The sequence below is a fragment of the Culex pipiens genome, chromosome 3, assembly GCF_016801865.2.
Source record: "Culex pipiens pallens isolate TS chromosome 3, TS_CPP_V2, whole genome shotgun sequence".
Lineage (NCBI taxonomy): Eukaryota > Metazoa > Arthropoda > Insecta > Diptera > Culicidae > Culex > Culex pipiens.
In genome coordinates this window covers 174,521,214-174,539,416 of record NC_068939.1, presented here as the reverse complement: position 1 = coordinate 174,539,416, position 18,203 = coordinate 174,521,214, and the positions used below count along the sequence as shown (strand labels likewise).

Genomic DNA, 18,203 nt, shown 5'->3' with positions numbered 1-18,203 from the left:
GGTAGCAAAACACTCAGACGAATCCAAAAAAAGCAAAAAAAAAGCGATTTGATTTATCGCTTGATTGTTAGTTTTCAATTTAATATCTCTATTATCGAAGATCGCTTTCTCTCTCTTTGTTGTCGAATAATCACCTGCGCCGGCTCGGATGCACTTGTTTTGTTTTACTTCTTCTCTTTCTTCTTCGACTGAGCTTCGTCTCTCTCTCTCTCGCACCTTTAAATCAACTAACCGGCCTCCCCTCCGATGATTATGATTTAAGTCAAACACCGTACTGGTGCACAAAAGTCTGCGCAAGACGATAAGACGAAGAGGAAAACTTTCTCGCGCGGTGCATCCGCGGAATGGAGGGGTTACACAACGTTTGACAATTAAAATCAAGTCATCTGCAAACAATATGGACTCATGGCTCGGGATTATGCAACTCGGCGGCGATGCAATCTGCTGAACAGCAATTGTGCTTATCACGAAAGCTGGAAATGGAGCAAATTTGTTAGGCAAAATGAGCAAGATTTTTGACGAATCTACAAAATGGGCTATTGTGTCACAAAAAGCAGCTTCTGTCACCAACTCAGCTGGAAAACTAGCTAAGTTAACACATTTGTTTGCTAAAATCAACAACTGCGTAGAATCAAAACAAGCAACTTCTTCTGAACGGCCATATTTTTTACTTGATTGTTTTTTGAAACATGACTACACATGTAATGGAGACACCCTGGGAGATTCTTCCATGTTCGTCACAAATTACGACATTGCTGGTAGTACACAGAAGCATTTAGCTGGGCCTGTGCCACAATGGAAGTTGATTAGCGAATCAAATCACATCATCGCGATGAGCTTCAGGCCGGTTCGCGAAGGTATTTTTCCACCAGCTACTTCCAGATGCCACAGCCCAAGGTGTAGCTGACTCGAATCTTGATACAATTTCATTGTCTGACTTCATTGGCACGTGCATCTCTCGCGGAGTTCGGAGTAATTTCCCCCCATCGTAATAGTGCACAAAACTACAATTACTTTCAATTTCCAAGCAATTAGAAGCTACTTAGCCGAGTTCGTGCCACCGCTGTTGCTCCCTTTTTAATTCAGCGATGGAGTTCCACTAATGCATCGGAGATACATACTTCATGGGAACTCCACCACAACAACAGCAGTGTGAGGCTAGTGAAAGTTTCTTTTTCCAGAAGTGGAATCGTTGAAAGTGCACAAGGGACGCGCGATTATGCGATTGTGGCGAATTGGAAGATGTGTTTGTACCTCCGATTAGGGTGATGTCATCAGCTTGGTTCGTGCTGTGAACGGGGGGTCAACTTCCGACGGGGAGTTGAAGGCCCATCACGCGAAAACGCTGATTGGTTATTGATTTGAGACGAATGCGTGAGCATGACGTCGTCGAATGGTGGGTAGATGTCCCTATTTTGGACCCACTCTTTGAAGTCTGTTTTCAACAAGACTATTCAAAAACTGTAGAACTTTAATCAGCTCACGTTTATGAAATAAACAACAACAACTTATCAGCTTGTTATGTCAAGCTGAAAATAGTAAAATGGTTGATGGATGTATTTTGGACCTAGGTCGAAAATCGTTGACATTTTGCTCTACAAAGAATCGTTCTTGAACTAGGATTTGATCAAGAGGATAAATACTCAAATTATCTAAATCAACGGATTTTTTCGAAGTATGTCAAAAATTGGCACTAGGTCCAACATGGATACGTTTGCCCGATATCTATTCTTAAATGACAAACAACATTCCGGCCATATCTAGATGGCGAGTTTAAAAAAGTAAATGAGCCGAAGTGCCAATCGATTAACAGCCTTTCGAGGTGGGTGTCTTTATCAATTCACAACTTCAAACGATAACATGCTCGAGTGGATTGCCAACGATTGATTTCGAGCGGTATTATTAGAAGAAAATAGGTGGGGTTGTTATGGATCCCAAAAGCGCTTGCAACGATTATGTGAAAAAAACTAAAATTATAATTTCTGTAAATTTCTAAAAACACCTTCAAATTTGTAGGGGAAATACAGTCGACTCTTTGGCTCTTCTCGATATCAATGATTATCCATCTATCGATGAATTCTTCAGTTCCTTCAATCTGCATACTTCAATTATCTTCATTCCTCGATATTTTCCCTTGCTTGAAGGATCTCTTCCTCGATGGTCCCTTGGATTCTGTTTGCTTTAAAAATCTCTTTCGGTTGTTAATAATTTTACTTTCTCATGGCTTGCATAGACATTTTTCTTGGCGAAACGAAGCTTTGAAGGGTGTTTGACATTAGTTTGTTTTTGTTTGATGGACGTTGCCATGATTTTCTCAAATATTTTCAATCGAGTCTTCATTTTGCATCGTTCTGTAAACTGATAATTCTCTTCCTCAACGGTCCCTTGGATATTGACAACCATAGAGGCGACTGTATACCCATTTTAAGCCTAATAAGCAGTCGTGTTTGAATGATGCTGGATAATCTGGAGTGTTCCTTGAAATTTACCAAAACCAAGTACACCATTTCTGTTTATTTTCACTTTTATTAAAAATAATGTTATTCCTTTAACAAGCATTTAAAAAAATCCCAAATGCATTCTAATCAGACGAGAATGCATTGGGCCACGCCCATTTTCCTATTTTCTGCACAGTTCTTTTTTCTTCCAGCGCTCTTTTGGGTCTGCTTAGTGCTGCCAAAATGGATGAAATTTTAAGCGAACACTCACGAAAAGTAGCATTTAGAGAGAAAATTTCCTGGTATCACTGGCTCACTCCAACAGGTGCTGCTGGTGGTGTTGGTGGCCACCCTTTGTTCTTTATTTGCCTTCGCTTCGGTTTTCTTCAGCCTTCGATTGGAATGGGTCGTCAAAAATTCAAACGTCAAAAGACTTGGTGCGTTTGATTTTTTGATGGCGCTTGCTAATTATTTACATGTTTCGGGATTATTTTTCAAGTGAGGGACTAAGTGATGGTCAAAAGAACATGTTGCCGGTAATTTTATTTTATCTTAAGCGCTTTGAAAACGTAAGCGCAAGTGAAAAGATATTGATGGCGATTTTCGTTAAGCAGTTAACTTCTCATATTTGGCCAGTAAATGGCATAATTTTGCGTGCTTACTTGAGGCAGTGCTGTTGCTGGTATGTTTCTAGCCTAAATAGTATTTTTGGAGTTTTAATCGAGCATCAAACTCTTCATATGACGAAGATAGGTGTTTGATAAGAAAGGGTATATTTCCCCTACTTTTTTTCATGAGTCACAATTAAAAATACTTAACGGTCCACATTTTCAGCTGGACCTCAATTGTTCACCCGTGGGTCATAATTTATCTCTCTTTCCGAACTGTCAACTCACTAATTGGGCGGTGTTAGATTTTAATTAAACTTCCCGCTGCGAGACCGACCGATCGGCAACACTGTTTTCTACTGTTAGGATAGTGCTATTCCTAAGTTGATACTAGCGAAAAGTACCCGTCATCGTCACAAAGGTTGTAATTACGGCAGAGTGTACGGCAAATTGCCGTCCTAGCCTGTGAGAAGAAAGTACAAAAGTCTGTGTGGGTTTGAAATTATGTCATCTGGCTATGAATTGAATTATAGCTATCTAATTGCAAAGTTATTTCTACTCTTTTTTTTTCGCTAGTACTACGACCACCTGACGATACAGCAAGCAAAACGATTGTCACAGACCACCACCCGGTTGAATTAGTACCTCTCCGGTAGCTAATTGCTAAAAACAACACCCTTAAAAATTTACCGTTTGCCGGCCCAACCCACCGTAGAAGGAATCTGTCAAATCTGCGGTGCTTTTTCGCTAATTTGAACTTGACTTTTTTCGGGGTGGATGGGTTGGGTCACAAAGTAACGGTTATTTTTTTGCTGTTATTGACTGTTTGTTTCTGTACGAAATTCTTTGAAAAGTTTGGCAAAGATCGTTGAGTTTGATCAGAGCCAAAAAATAAAATTACTTCAAAAAACATTTCAAAATATCTAACATTTTGTGAAAAAATCTTTTCAAGTTTCTTGACTATGTTCAATATGTTTTTCAGTACACGGAGAAAAATCAGTTCCCAAAATCGTGAACAAACAATAATGAAATTAAGAACCATGAACACTTTTCCCAATTTCATGAAATATTGTTTACGATTTTTGGAACCGATTTACCAGGTAAAATTTTAACAACTCCATATTTGTCACTATCGCAGTTACATCCGCTATCACAGCTTCAGAGCATGCTCCCGTATACAGTGTATATTCCTCCAGGAACTTCAAAGAACTCACCAAGCGAACAACCTTCTGAATCTCACCACACAAACAATGCCAGGAAGTGTGGATCTTCCCGGCGGACAGCCTTCCTCTGTGCATCACATACTTAACAATTCTCCCTCGATCGCGCCAAGGTAGCCCTATCTCGACATCATCCAGAACTATTGTACCTGTACTGTGAACTGTTTAGAAATTCAAATCCGGACCCGGCACCGCAGCTAATGATGGTCTGTGCGGCACGATAACTACACGCTGCATCATTGCCTTGCAGTGATATTAGCCGGCGTTGAAGTTATTTATACGCGCGCGCTGATCACTAGGGTCGTGTTGGCGATTTCTGTCCTGGTCCCGGTCTATTCAATTTTCAATCAATCCCAGAAGATTACCCTCCAATGACGTTCTTACACGAGTCTATTTTTCTTGACGTTGACCTTTCCACTCAAGCTGCAAATCCCACTTTGTTGTTGTTGTGCACAGTCGCAACCCTGAACTTGGGCCGACTTCCAATTAACAGTGCAACGCCGTTAAGCTCGCAGCTGAAGCACGGGAGGGGGGCACGCGAGGCTAATCACGATCACCTGGTCGTCATCCCTCCTCGTGATCGCGTTCGAGTTGCATGCAATTTCCGAGGCTGCTGCAAAGAAAAGCGGGTTTGTTGTTGAACATGACGTGCTGCACACCACACGTGGCAGTTGCAGGCAGGTGGGTGGTGAAAAGTCGATCGTCGCACGATGCCGAAACAATAGAGTCGCTCTGGGAGGAGGTTTTGCCAGTTTTACCCACGTTGTTTACTGGAGCATGATGTTGTGCTTGTTGTAGAGCCGTCCGTCTGTCTGTCTGGCTAGTGATCTCGGAAGCTTGGGTGGTTTAACATCACCCGTTGCACTTGAACCAAGGTTTAGTACTATGAAGTTGAGAGATTTTCTAAATAAACCTCGGAAACGCTTGTTTAATATCGATTTAAACATGTGGTGAAAAATCAGATACCAAAATCGTGAAGAAGCGTTCATGAAGTTCGATGGTTCACGATTTTGGGAACTAATTTTTTCCGTGCACGTGAATTAAACAGTTCTTCATAAATTTTGCTATTTCCTCAAAATGTGTTTTTTTTTCGCAGGCTACAAAATCACTTAAAAACGAATCAAAAATTGATGTCCATAAGTAGGGCGTCCAATTTTCCTGGGTTTGGAATTTCCCGGTAAACGGGAAAAATATTTTTGGAATCCCGGGATATTTTTGAAACAGTCATAAAATCTATGTAATCTCTATATTTGTTTTGTTTTTCAAGCGTTAAATCATAGAATTAGCTCAATAATATTAAAGCTTAAAAGAAATTAAAAATGGATTTTGGATGATCCTTGTTGTGCTTTGGATTTTAAATAAACTACCTACAATGTTTTATCCAATGTGATTCAAATAAAAGACATAAATCTTTCACAAACATATTTCTATTATATATTTTTATATGACATGACTGGAAAAACTGGAAAAATTTCTTTGAAAGTGTCTAAAAACAAAAAGCAACAACAAATAAAATCACACAAGTTAATGTAAAATTTTAGATACTTTTTGAATTTCATGTTTTATGAAAAACATGTTTTACAAATTATCTGAGCGAGTTGTGGCGCTATAACCACGGCAAATAGTGTCAAGGGCATGTGTGAAAATACAATGTCCCATCCCCGAGGGTCCCGGAGCACCAAAACTTCTTAGCATGGTGCTCCCAACGATTAATTGCCTAAACAAACAGGAACGTCAGCGGGGGATCCCCACGATTCTTCCTCCCCTGTAGATTCAGAAATGTATTGTTGAAACTCGATGCAATTCAACGAATCATCTTTGCGATTAACTTTACGCAGTTGGCCTGGCCGCTTTAACGTTTGTGATGTTTCAAACACCCAAAATTCAGAATCGAGATAATCGTTCTCTCAAAATTTATTGAGGACTCAGTGCCAAAATCGATAGAATAATGGTACCAACTCACACCATCATAACAAATGAGTTCATTCGTTAGTTGAATCAATAAATCTCCAACAAGTGTCATACATCGACTTCTGACTTCTCCATGGCCACCAAGCTGTGGTGGCCGAGGCAGCTAAGTCATTGGATTGGTTTGTCAAAGGTCTCTGGTTCGATTCCCGTTGTCGACACTTTTGGTTTTTTGTTTGACGGATGAACTTTTTTTGCAAATGAACCTCGAGAGAATAGTTCTATCGCCAATCTCGAGCTGTGTTCTCTGCGTCCACTATTCTCTCGACTCGAGACCATCATTTTCTCGGACTAGCGCTGCCAGTTTTGGGTGAAGCAATTTATTGCATTGGGGCACTGCAATTGTTAATAATGACAAGAGGATGCTAGGCTTTAATCAACCTAAGGCATTTTCCAGGATGCCCTCGACAGACTGGCTGCACTAGGGTTAGATTAGATTAGAAACATGTTTTTCAAATTATCTATTAGTTACTACCGCCAACAGGGGAAAACAGTCTGAATAGATACAGGAGATTTTAAAACAATAAAGTCGGAAATCGGTGAATTAATTGTTTTGTTCTGTTCCTGTTTTAATCGAAGTCATTTAAAAAAATTGTAATAAATTTAGCTTACATTTGTCCTGATTTGGCCCAGATTGCGGCGATTTAAATAATTGAAAAAGATACCTTTTTTCAAATTTAAAAAATATACGTAAATATAATTCACAACTCTTTTAAATATATATAAAATTAAAAAAAACAAAGTTTAATGCATTAAAATTCTTATCGATTACTATGCATTGAACTTGTCATCTACTTCCTTAAACCTAATCTGAATTTCCAGACCAAAATTTGTTTTTTTTTTCATTTTCGGGAATTCCCGGGACAAATTTTAAAAATTTCCCGGTTTTGGAAAAATCCAGGGAAAATAAACACGGAAAAATATCTACATTTTTTTTAAAAACGGTCTTATAAGCTATTGTGTTTCATTTAATTATAGGACTTATTTAAAAAAAATACTGTCATTTTTCATGATTTTTAAATTCACCTTGTCCCTACAAACTAATCTAAAAAACACATTTTGTTTTATTCTTTTTATGTTTTAAGCAAAAAATTCTTTCTTTTAAGAAAATTGCAGAATAGGAAAAAATCTTGCCATGGCATGCAAAAAACTGAAATATAGTTAGATTAGGGAACTAGGGAACTATTTGTCCGATTTTCAACTATAAAAAAAAATGAATCATTCGTAAAATTTTTTGATCTCCTTGAGAATTTTTTTGTGTGGACAGTTGACAAATTTTTATGGAAAAACAGACTTTTTTATAAACCCATAGTTTGTAAATTAGGTAGGTTATATTTTTAAGATTCTTAGACGTGTCTATCGTGTTTAAAATAAAACTGCAAAAAAGCATCTCCATAAAAAAAATTTTTAATGTACTGATATGTTTGAGATCGAAATATCCCGCTTTTTAATAAGGGACCATCCACAAACCACGTGGACACTTTTTTTTTGGAATTGTCAACCCCAACCCCTCCCCTCATGACAATTGTATTTATGAAATAAATTCCATAAATTTCAGTCGAGTTAGCGAGAGCAGAAATAACATTCTACAATAACTGCTACTATTACTAGAGTAACTTTGCATCAGATATTCATAATATTAATGGAATGTGTTCTAGGATGGTGCTACAGACTTCAAGATAAGGTTTTTTTTTTAAATTATACTTAAATATCAGTAAGATGCACACAGAAATGTTTTCAGTGCTTTGAAAAAGGTGTAAATTATTGAGGAAAAATAGGAGTCCATTAAAAAAAGTTTATTTGATTTTGCGTTTCTTTTAATCGGATCCAAACAAAAGTTTTAAAAGTCATAACAAATAAGGTTGGAAATTGGTAAAAAAAATTCGACAATTGTGTCACGGCGTGTTTTCTGCGCAACCTCAAGGAGAAAAAATAGTCATCGCTACTTTCAAATGTGTCTTATAGGAAATTTTCTCAGCTTTCCAATGCTTCTAAGAGCGAAATGTTTCATCGAGAAAATTCTTAGATATCTATATTTTAAGTTTTTTGGTTTAAATTCCTTTAATATTTATTGGAAACTTTTAAATGACAGTCCAGTCCAATTTTTGTGTGCAAATAACACCGGACTTCTCTGATTCAGCTTGGAATTAGCTGATACAACCGTCATTTTTGCAGGTTTGAGATTGATAGGGTATTATTAAATTTTTATAAATAAATATCATATTTCCTTAACCAAATATTAACCAGTTGCATGGATACAAAACATGTTTAATCCTTGAAATAGAATTGCACACTCTTGTTGCAAGCTTTAGGAGAATTACTTTGCCTCATGCAAATGATTGTTTAGTTTTTTTTTGTATGAAATGATCAAGGAATTAGCAAAATTTTAGGAGTCTATCTCTATTTTTTTAATGTTTTATATAAACCTTGATTTTTTTCAAAAAGTTTAGAAAGGAAGTTTCAGCTTGATTTTTTTTGTCAAAATAATATTTAGTTTTTGTTCAAACAAAAAAAAGTTTGTGACTGTGTTTTCAGCATTCTGAGTTGAAAGACTCGAGTTTTGTCTTTTTTTTAAGTGCATTTTCAACAGTAAACATTTTATAAAATTTTAATTGTATTTTATACTTATAAAAAAGACTTTTGAACAGTAATATGTAGTAAATTTTTGATTTTCAATCATGTTTGTATTTATGTTCCTGGTTACTTTGCTTAAGAAAATATAAAAAAAATCATTAAAATCCAATAATATCATTAACAATCACAAACCTGCCAAAATTTTGGTTGAACAAGCTAAATCAGAGCAGACACGTGATATTTGTACACCAAAAATATGTAATAATCTAATAATTCTAGGTAAAAAATATATTTTTACACTGTTTTATCATTTACATTTCTGAATAAATCCCATATATTCAGAAACTCAGACAAAACATAATTTTCAAAATGTTTAGCGGTTTGCAACCTTCTACAAAGTTGTTTTTTGTCTCATTTTGTACATTTTGATGAGTAAATGACACATGAAACACTTCATTTGATAAGTTTTCTGAACTGTTAGTATAAAGTTTCCAATAAATATTGAAGGAATTTAAAACAACAAACATAAAATACAGATATCTCCGAAATTTCCCGATGAATCATTTCGCTTTAAGAAGCAATGGAAAGCTGAGGAAATTTCCTATAAGACACATTTAAAAGTAGCGATGACTATTTTTTCCTGAAAAGATTGTTCTAGAAAACACGCCGTGGTGTAACATTCTCAGCAATCCTTTCTCCAGAATTTTATATTATCCAGGTTTTTTTTGCCATTATATTTTGTTTGTTTTTAGACAACCGTTAATTAAGTCGATCATATTTGCATAGAACGGTAAATTATTGGAAAAAATCGAAGATTTTTTTTGTGCAGTTTTTAAGTCTTTAAGAAATATCCCTTTTTGTTATTGACATTCCAAGAAGAAAGTTGGACAGTGAGTTATATTTTTAAATTCCTTTCAACAACGTTTTATTTTGTGAAACTTTTATTTTTGGTAGCTTTGAAAAAATGTGAAGAAATGTTTAATGGGATTAATAAATTCTAAATATTCTAACAGATTCAGACTTTTTCAGCCAACAAAGTATATTTTAAAATAGATATATTCACAAAAACCTTTTATACAATTAATGATGCAAAGCATAATATTTCATCTTGAAAACTAACATTGGTTCCCATACTATCCCACGCTGGTTTAGTTTTACTTTCAATTCAGCCAAATGCGTAGTCACATCTGGAGCGTCATGTCTTCAACCCATTTTGGCAATCACGGCCACACCACTCAATGAGATAATACCTACACGCCAGCCACCAATCGAGTTTATCTCTCTGTTTGGGGAATGACAATCACGTGTGTGCCATTACTCTCCGAGTGTGCTGTGCCAACTGGTTCAAATTCCGCGCACGATTGGCAACGACGACGCCGCGGCCAAGCCAGCCCGGGCACATGGCCGGAATTTTAATTGGTTCACGACGACGCAGCGCGTGACAGGTACCCCAAACAGTTTCCTAAAGGTATTTGATTACTTGTTGTTTTTTTTTTTGGTTTTCAGGATTAGCCCTGAAAGTTACGAGATAAACTGGAAAAAGTAGTTGTTACGAAATGGCTGGAGGAACTTGATGATACGGCACGAACCGTGGCAGAACGCGTGCCTGTCGGACCTGCTGAAAGGTCATGTCTTCAGTGATAGCAATTTCCCCCCACGGGAAACAAAGGATCTGTGGAATCAGGTCGACCTCGACCGGCAAGCTAACCTGCGAGAACCGTTATCGTGGGAACTCAGAACAAACGGTAGAACCAATTTCAATGCGTGTCAAGGGCCCAGATGCGCTGCACTGCACTGGAAACAGTTCTCCAGCGGTGACCTTCTTACTGCCTGCTTGCACTATACTGGCCAGCTTCGTATGATGCAAATTGCTTACTGTTGTCTTAATTGCTGCTCCGCAGCTACAACGACCCGGTGTGTCTTCATTAACATCATTCTGGACGCAACGAGCTGCTGCCAGATATCCAACTCATCATCCGCTAGCTGCTGAGCATCGAGCGAACAAAACAGTTCAAGATGCTACCTACAGCGGGTGTTTACACAAGCACTTGCTGTTGTTGTTGAACCAAGTGAAGCTCTCAGTTGAGCCAACGTCGCAGAATTTCGTTATCTACTTGACGATACGAACACGTGAGTGGGACTTTGCGTGTTCAACGGTTTTGATGGATGACCTGAAGTTCTCCGAATTGTCCAGCGGAGCTGAAACAATCAACACGAGATTGGTACCTCAAGAAGCGGAAGTGTAAGGTGGTGTCTTAATTCACGCAACAACAAGAAAAAAAAAGTGATAACATCATTAGAATTTGTATCAAATTTGCTTCCGAACAGAGGTGCATGGGATTGGAACACCTTGCGTGATCTCCGGGGTGTGGTTGAAACTATCCCACGGGTTCTCTCTTCGGTGAAAACGGGAACTTGTTAATTAATCGTTCCCTTGTCTACGCGGGTTGTTGTGCAAACGACGACGGTCGGACACGTGTTCTACAATCATTTTCCGGAGATGTGATGCACACGTAATGACGGTCGCAAGTAGGGGGGGTTTCCATGTGAACTTGACATCGTAACATTGTTCTGTTATATATTTTATACAGAGTTCTCGCACTTCATAAAACTTCAAACGATTCTTGAAGGTGGCGACACAATTATCTCAGACTGCGTGCGCTTGAAGCACCAAATCTCAATTCAAAAATTACCATCAAATTCAAAAAAAGTTAACCGCCAACGACCTCCATCAAAGCAAACCTGGCAGTTCTCTACCAACAAACAACAATTCCCCCCTCTCCGAAAAGCTCACGATTTCACGTGAGTCCCGGCCGACAATAAAAACCGGGCAATCATCATCGTGGGCAACACTCAACAACATTAGACGACGACGACGATAATTCCCGCCGCGTATGCAATTAGGAATGACCCCCTCGTCTACCTCGCTCTCTCTCTCTTCACAAAAGTCCACCTGTTTCAGTTGCATGCATCCCCAGCAGCGAGCACGGTGGGTAATATTATGATCGTAAAAAGTTTAACAGCAGTTACTACTTTGCGCGCTGTAGTTGATTTGACTTGGATGATGGATTAACCCTCGGAGGACAATGAAATTGATATTTCAAACGCCTTAATATGTTTCTATTGAAATGTTATTAATTCACAGGGCAGCGAATGACCAAGAAAGTTAAAGCTGCCAGAAATAAATGAATTAACAACAACATATTAATTCACACGTTTTAAGGGATATTCCCATTTTTCATGAATTCAGAACAAAAAAATATTTTTGCAGCTCCGTCGTGAAACTACTTTTTGTAATTCTCGAACGACGAAATTGCCTACTTTTCTCTGCTAAAAATAACAAATTGGAAAATTAATATCTTTCAATCAAGGGTCCTGATTTTCGGATCAAAGATCAGTACTCACTCATCGCCGAGCGAATCTATGCCGACCATTCGCGAGCGAACCCGACACGCTGGCGGCCTGCGGCTTGCTCAATCGCTTCACTCAGCGAAACAAATAGGACTTCGTGAATTTCTTTGCCTACTCCGTCCGTCGACCCAAGTCACACACGAATACGTTCAGAGAGAAGAGAATCCAACAATATACCAGAGAGGCGCTCTTTTGGCCTGCACTACCACAGTTTGCCGTAAATTTGTATTTGAAAAGCTAGAAATTTGTCTCAAATGTGCCTTTGATGTTGTGTTATCAACAAAATTGCAAAATAGATTTGATAACATTGATTTTAAGCAGGTTAATAAATGATCAAAACAAAACTGATCGCAGACTATTTCGAGTTTGCTTTGAGCGATATATGTAGCGTAATCCGCCTCTCTGAGCCATTCGCTGTACTACCCGATTAAAGTGAGAGGGAGAACAATGTGAGAGATTCGGTAGCGATTGGTGTGGAAGTGACAAACGGTAAGGTCAGAGCAGTTTTTTCGTCGCTTTAGATTTGTGATCGCGAGTGATTGAATCTTTTTGGAGCAATCAGGACCTTTGCTTTCGATACCAGTGTTGAATAGTTGAACATTTTAGTGCTAGTATCTAAAACTTATTTTTTCAATATTTTTTCGATTTTAGTGGTGAATTTATTTAACAAATGGGAGTTTGACACACAATTCTATTCGGAAAGCGTTTTTCAGAATTGCAAAAAATGTTGTAAGCAACTCGTTACAAAACTTGTTTTTTTGGGAATTCAAATGAATCAATGAAAAAATCGGACAAATTTGTAGGTGTTCGATGCTCGTGTGCTCTCTTGTTCTACCCAGATAAGAGGCATTGTGTTGCTGAAGAATTCAGGGGTAGTTTCTTGGATAGTATCAATAAATTGTACGTATTATTTTTTTAAATTGACCTTTGCACACAAAAAATTTACTGCTCAAAAAACCTATTTCATTATTTTTAAATCAAATTTAACATGATATAACCAGGAATTGCATCTTATGGAACTTAACAACAAAATGGTAAAAATCCATTGAACAGTTTTGTGATTTTTCTTTAAAAATAATTTTTTTTTTCTAAAACGTCGAAAAAACGTTTGTAGCTGAACGTGTACGTACGTTGTAGATGCAAAATCACATTTTAAATAAAAAAGCAAAGTTTTTTTTTTATTATTCAGTGAGTGTGTGTGTGTGGTCCAATCCAATACCCGCTAACCGGTAGCGAAATTATGGGAAAGTATAGTTTTGTATCAGACTTTGTATATGCCGAATGCTGATACAGTTTATCTCAGTCCCGGGTATTAGGTGGTGATAGCCCTCGCGCTGCTTCCAACGACCCGTTTCAGAATGACAGAGCTCCTTGCGGTCCAATTCCGAGGTCGCTGGGCATTGTTCGGCCCCGCCTAAACATAGAAGCAAGCATCTGAAGGAAACTCGATCTATATTTAGACTTCCAATCCCCTCAGGCAAATCAGGGATCAGCGCGTAATTTTTTTTTATTGTTCAGAGAGTCGCTCTTAAATAAAAAGTGATCTTTTGTAAGAAAAAAGATCAAAACACGCATCTAAAATTTTAAAAATATTTCAGTTTTCGACTTTGAAAACCAAGCCAAAAGTGTGCAGTAAAATACTTTGTAATTTTAGTTTTAAGCTTTTCTATTTCTATCCTATTCCTGAGCAAAACTTGCCAAATTCATTGTTAGAATATCCAATTACATCAAAATGAACTATAGTACAAACCATAGTTGAAAGGAACTCCAAAACTCTATTAGGTTAAAAGAAATACGGAATTTTAAATTGATTGTTTACTAATAAGACAAATTTAATTGAAAAAAAATTGTAAGATTTATTTATCAAGACAATTTTCACTCAAGAAGATTGATAATTGGAAAAAGCTAACACTTTAAAATCCATGCAAATTTTTTCATACAAAATGAGCATGTAAATATTCAAAAAATTGTATCTTGAGAAGAAGTTATATGATCGTTTTGGTGTCTTCAACAAAGGTGTAGGTTTTGATTTGAACTGTTCAGACAAAAAGGAACATTGAAGAAAATTACGATCAATTGTTTACGTTTTTACCATCAAAAGTTTAATTCCCAAAATACAACAGGTGGTCTCTCATGCCCAAAAACCACATTTACAATTTTCAAAAAAATATGATAGAGGCCATTTTCGCACCAGGATGGTGTAAAATCTGAAACCGGAACTATGAAAATACCGATTCTCTACCCGAGCAGACGGAAATAACTTGGGAATAACATTTTTTGATATTTAAAATACTAAGCCAATAACATTTTATGATATTTATAACAAGATTTGTTATTCGTCGTTATGATTTTTTTGTTATTGGATTTTTATTGTAATAACAGACTAATAACACTTTGAGTTATTCTTCGAACAAATCTTTGTTATTATTTTTTGTTATTTTAACAACTAATCCGATCATCCCAATAACAGTTGGCGGTATTCTTCCATAACAAAAAATGTTATTCCCGAGTTGTTTTGGCTTTCAACCAATATCAGACCAATAACAAATTTCGTTATGATAACATAATTTGTTATTAAACTCTTATGCAAAAATGGATTTTTCAAGAAGATTCCATAATACTTTCTGTTATTTTAACAGTATTTGTTATTGAAATGGCATGAATTATGTTATTACCGTCTGCCCGGGTACGAAAGAAGCCATTTTGCATCATCAGTTTGTCCATAAAATTATCCATTTAAATAGCTTTATGTCACTAAAAATTGATTAAAAAAATTTATGAATTATTCTGCCCACAAAATTTCTTTTTTTCAGAAAATGATGATTTTTTTTATTTAATGTATTCATGTACAGTCAAATTTACAATCACCGTTTTCAGGTTATTGGCGTTGCCCGGAGGGATGGCAACCCTATTCCGACCGAAGCAAACTGACAGCAGTCGACATTAGAACGGTTGTCAAATGAGAGCCCACAACAAAAGCACTAGCTGTCAAATTTTTCCCCAATTCGCAATAAACTCCTGAAAAAACTAACTTAATCCACCTATGTGGTTGGAGCCTTCCTCACTCATTACCAACAATGGCTGATTTGATGGGGTTGTACACAAATTTCATCTATTTTTTAGATCCGGAATAAAAAAGTACATAAATATCACTTAAGTGACCATATCTCGAGACAGGGTTGCCAGATCTTCAATGTTTTGGACTCGTTGGAAAGGTCTTTTGATAACCTAACCAACGATGGGTCGGATGGTGGATCGGGACATAGTTTACATGCATTTAAGTGAGATCCGGCTTCCAAAAAGTACATAAATATCACTTAAATGGCCATATCTCGAGACAGGGTTGCCAGATCTTCAATGTTTTGGACTCGTTGGAAAGGTCTTTTGATAACCTATCCAACGATGGGTCGGATGGTGGATCCGGACATAGTTTACATACATTTAAGTGAGATCCGGCTACAAAAAAGTACATAAATATCACTTAAATGGCCATATCTCGAGACAGGGTTGCCAGATCTTCAATGTTTTGGACTCGTTGGAAAGGTCTTTTGATAACCTATCCAACGATGGGTCGGATAGTGGATCCGGACATAGTTTACATGCATTTAAGTGAGATCCGGCTTCCAAAAAGTACATAAATATCACTTAAATGGCCATATCTCGAGACAGGGTTGCCAGATCTTCAATGTTTTGGACTCGTTGGAAAGGTCTTTTGATAACCTATCCAACGATGGGTCGGATGGTGGATCCGGACATAGTTTACATACATTTAAGTGAGATCCGGATATATGTGAAAACACATTTTTATACATAACTTTTGAACTACTTATCGAAACTTCAATCTGTATAAAACTCGATCTATGGGACCCTAAACCAAGTCGAATGCAACAGGTTCGGGTCAAATCGGTTCAGCCAGTGCTGAGAAACATGAGCTAGTTTGTTGGTCACATACATACATACACACACACATACACACACACATACACACAGACATTTGTTCAGTTTTTGATTCTGAGTCGATATGTATACATGAAGGTGGGTCTACGACGTTTTTATACAAAGTTCATTTTTAGAGCAAGATTATAGCCTTACCTCAGTGAGGAAGGCAAAACACGTGAATTGTGTTGCTGATGGCAAATTCTATCACATTATTGGAGATTCCATCCCAACATTGGCTGAAAATTTATATCGAAAAAAGTGATTTTTCTGTTTACCTATATTTGCTTTTTTCTTTTGGTCGATCAAACAGTGCGCCCGTACACTGAGAATCGGCATTACACAGTTTTCAGTTTGTTTTTACACATTTGCATGGGACTTTTGAGTTCAACCAGAATAACACACTTCGTGTTACCGTAGTAATATGTATAACACTGATTCTCAGTGTTTGTTATCTGAACTTCCAAGATGGTGGCTTCTTCGCTACCCCAATCAGCCCTCGTTTTTGATCACCGATATATAGGAGCTTTGTTGAGACACTTGTGGAATTGTATGGGGACTTGTGTGTAAAAACTAATTATGCAAAATGGTTTCATTTGACATACTAAATGCAGAGAACCTTTCTATCGCAGAAATTGAAACATTAAACTTTTTTTTTTGTATGTTGAGTTGATTTCAATTATTAAAAAGATTTTTTGATCCATGATTCAGAGTGTTAACAAATTAAATACGTTGTAGTGAATTATGTCTTGAAAATGACTTTAAAACCTAATGTAAAACTTAATTTTGTAATTTGAAAGAAACTGCACCATCGTTCGATTTTTTTTCGAGGAGCTGAACAATTTTTACTTTGTGGACCAAACTAGTCAACTGAGGGTTATCGCCAAACCCAATGTCACACTCACCTGTTGCTGCTGGAAGATGGGTCACTTTGGCCGGTCGCGATTACTGCTGGAAGCGCTGCTGACCACGACGTTGGAGGTAACACGGTTCATTAAAAAAGAAGAACCCCCTTTTTACAACCGGACCCTCACCGCGACTGTTCCGGCGTCCAACGTCCAGTGCGGAACTCGGGATTAAATTAGACGTTTGTCACACCTGAACGACCACCTGGCTGCTTGGCGTCCTCTCCTGTGGTCTGACGGTGGCAATTCGCGTGGGTCTTACTTTTGTGTCCACTGTTGGTCCGGTTTGCGCGCAGAAAGTCCGCCAAAGCAGCACCGTCGCGGCGGGTTCATCGTTAATGAGCTGGAAAGGGCACGGACATAAAAAAGAGGTTTTATGTGAGATTCAGTGCGATTAGGCAGTCAGAAGGTTTAGGGGAGATTTATACATTATTAAGTTATGATCTTGAAAAAATCATTTTTTTTTTGTTCAGAGAAAAGTGAACCAGTTCTAACCAGTCTGGCGTGTGTTCCAAAATTGGAACACTCTCATTTCGGCTGACACGAGACCCTCCAGGTACACATCCCAATAACCCAATTTTCCCTCGCTCTATCCTGAACCCGGCACACCTGCGGGTGTTGCGCGGTGCCAGAGGCCAAAGCCAAATGCGTCACTCACGCGAGCCTCATCAGCTGTTGCTACCGTCCGGAACAGATTACTTGGCGAGACCCTTCGTCGGCATCGTTTGCATTTGTCTCGCTCCAGATTGTCAATGAGCGTGGCGAACTTGTTCCTGCCTTCTGCTCTCCGGTGGCACCGTTTCCCCCTTGGAGGTCGTGACGGCGCGATCATCAACCTGTCGCGGTATCAATCGGTGCAGGGTGGCAACACGTTACACGTTTAAAAAGAAGTGTAACTGTATTCATCTAGTAATCCGGTAAAAATATTGACGTTTTTTGACAGCCAGAACTGTCAAAAAAGGTAAATATTATGATCGGATTATAAGACGAAATTTGGTAGCAAACCAGCAAACACAATGAAGCTCTACAGCCAGGCCTACTGTGTAATGTTAACCGCAAAGACGATTCGTTGATATGTGTTAAATGAAAGGTTTGGTCACCCTGACACAACCGATCAATGACCAGCTACTGCCAGTCTGATCT

At 37.9% G+C, this 18,203-nt stretch overlaps 1 protein-coding gene across 2 annotated transcripts in view; it reads right to left on the bottom strand.

Annotated features, from left to right (window-relative positions):
* The window catches only part of LOC120428225 (uncharacterized), a 113,164-nt gene that overhangs the window by 14,519 nt on the left and 80,442 nt on the right, over positions 1 to 18,203 (bottom strand). For both annotated transcript variants that reach the window (XM_052710336.1, XM_052710338.1), the window contains exon 4: positions 17,061 to 17,403. The gene's annotated coding sequence lies outside the window, so the exon portion shown is untranslated. The remainder of the gene's footprint in view (positions 1 to 17,060; positions 17,404 to 18,203) is intronic.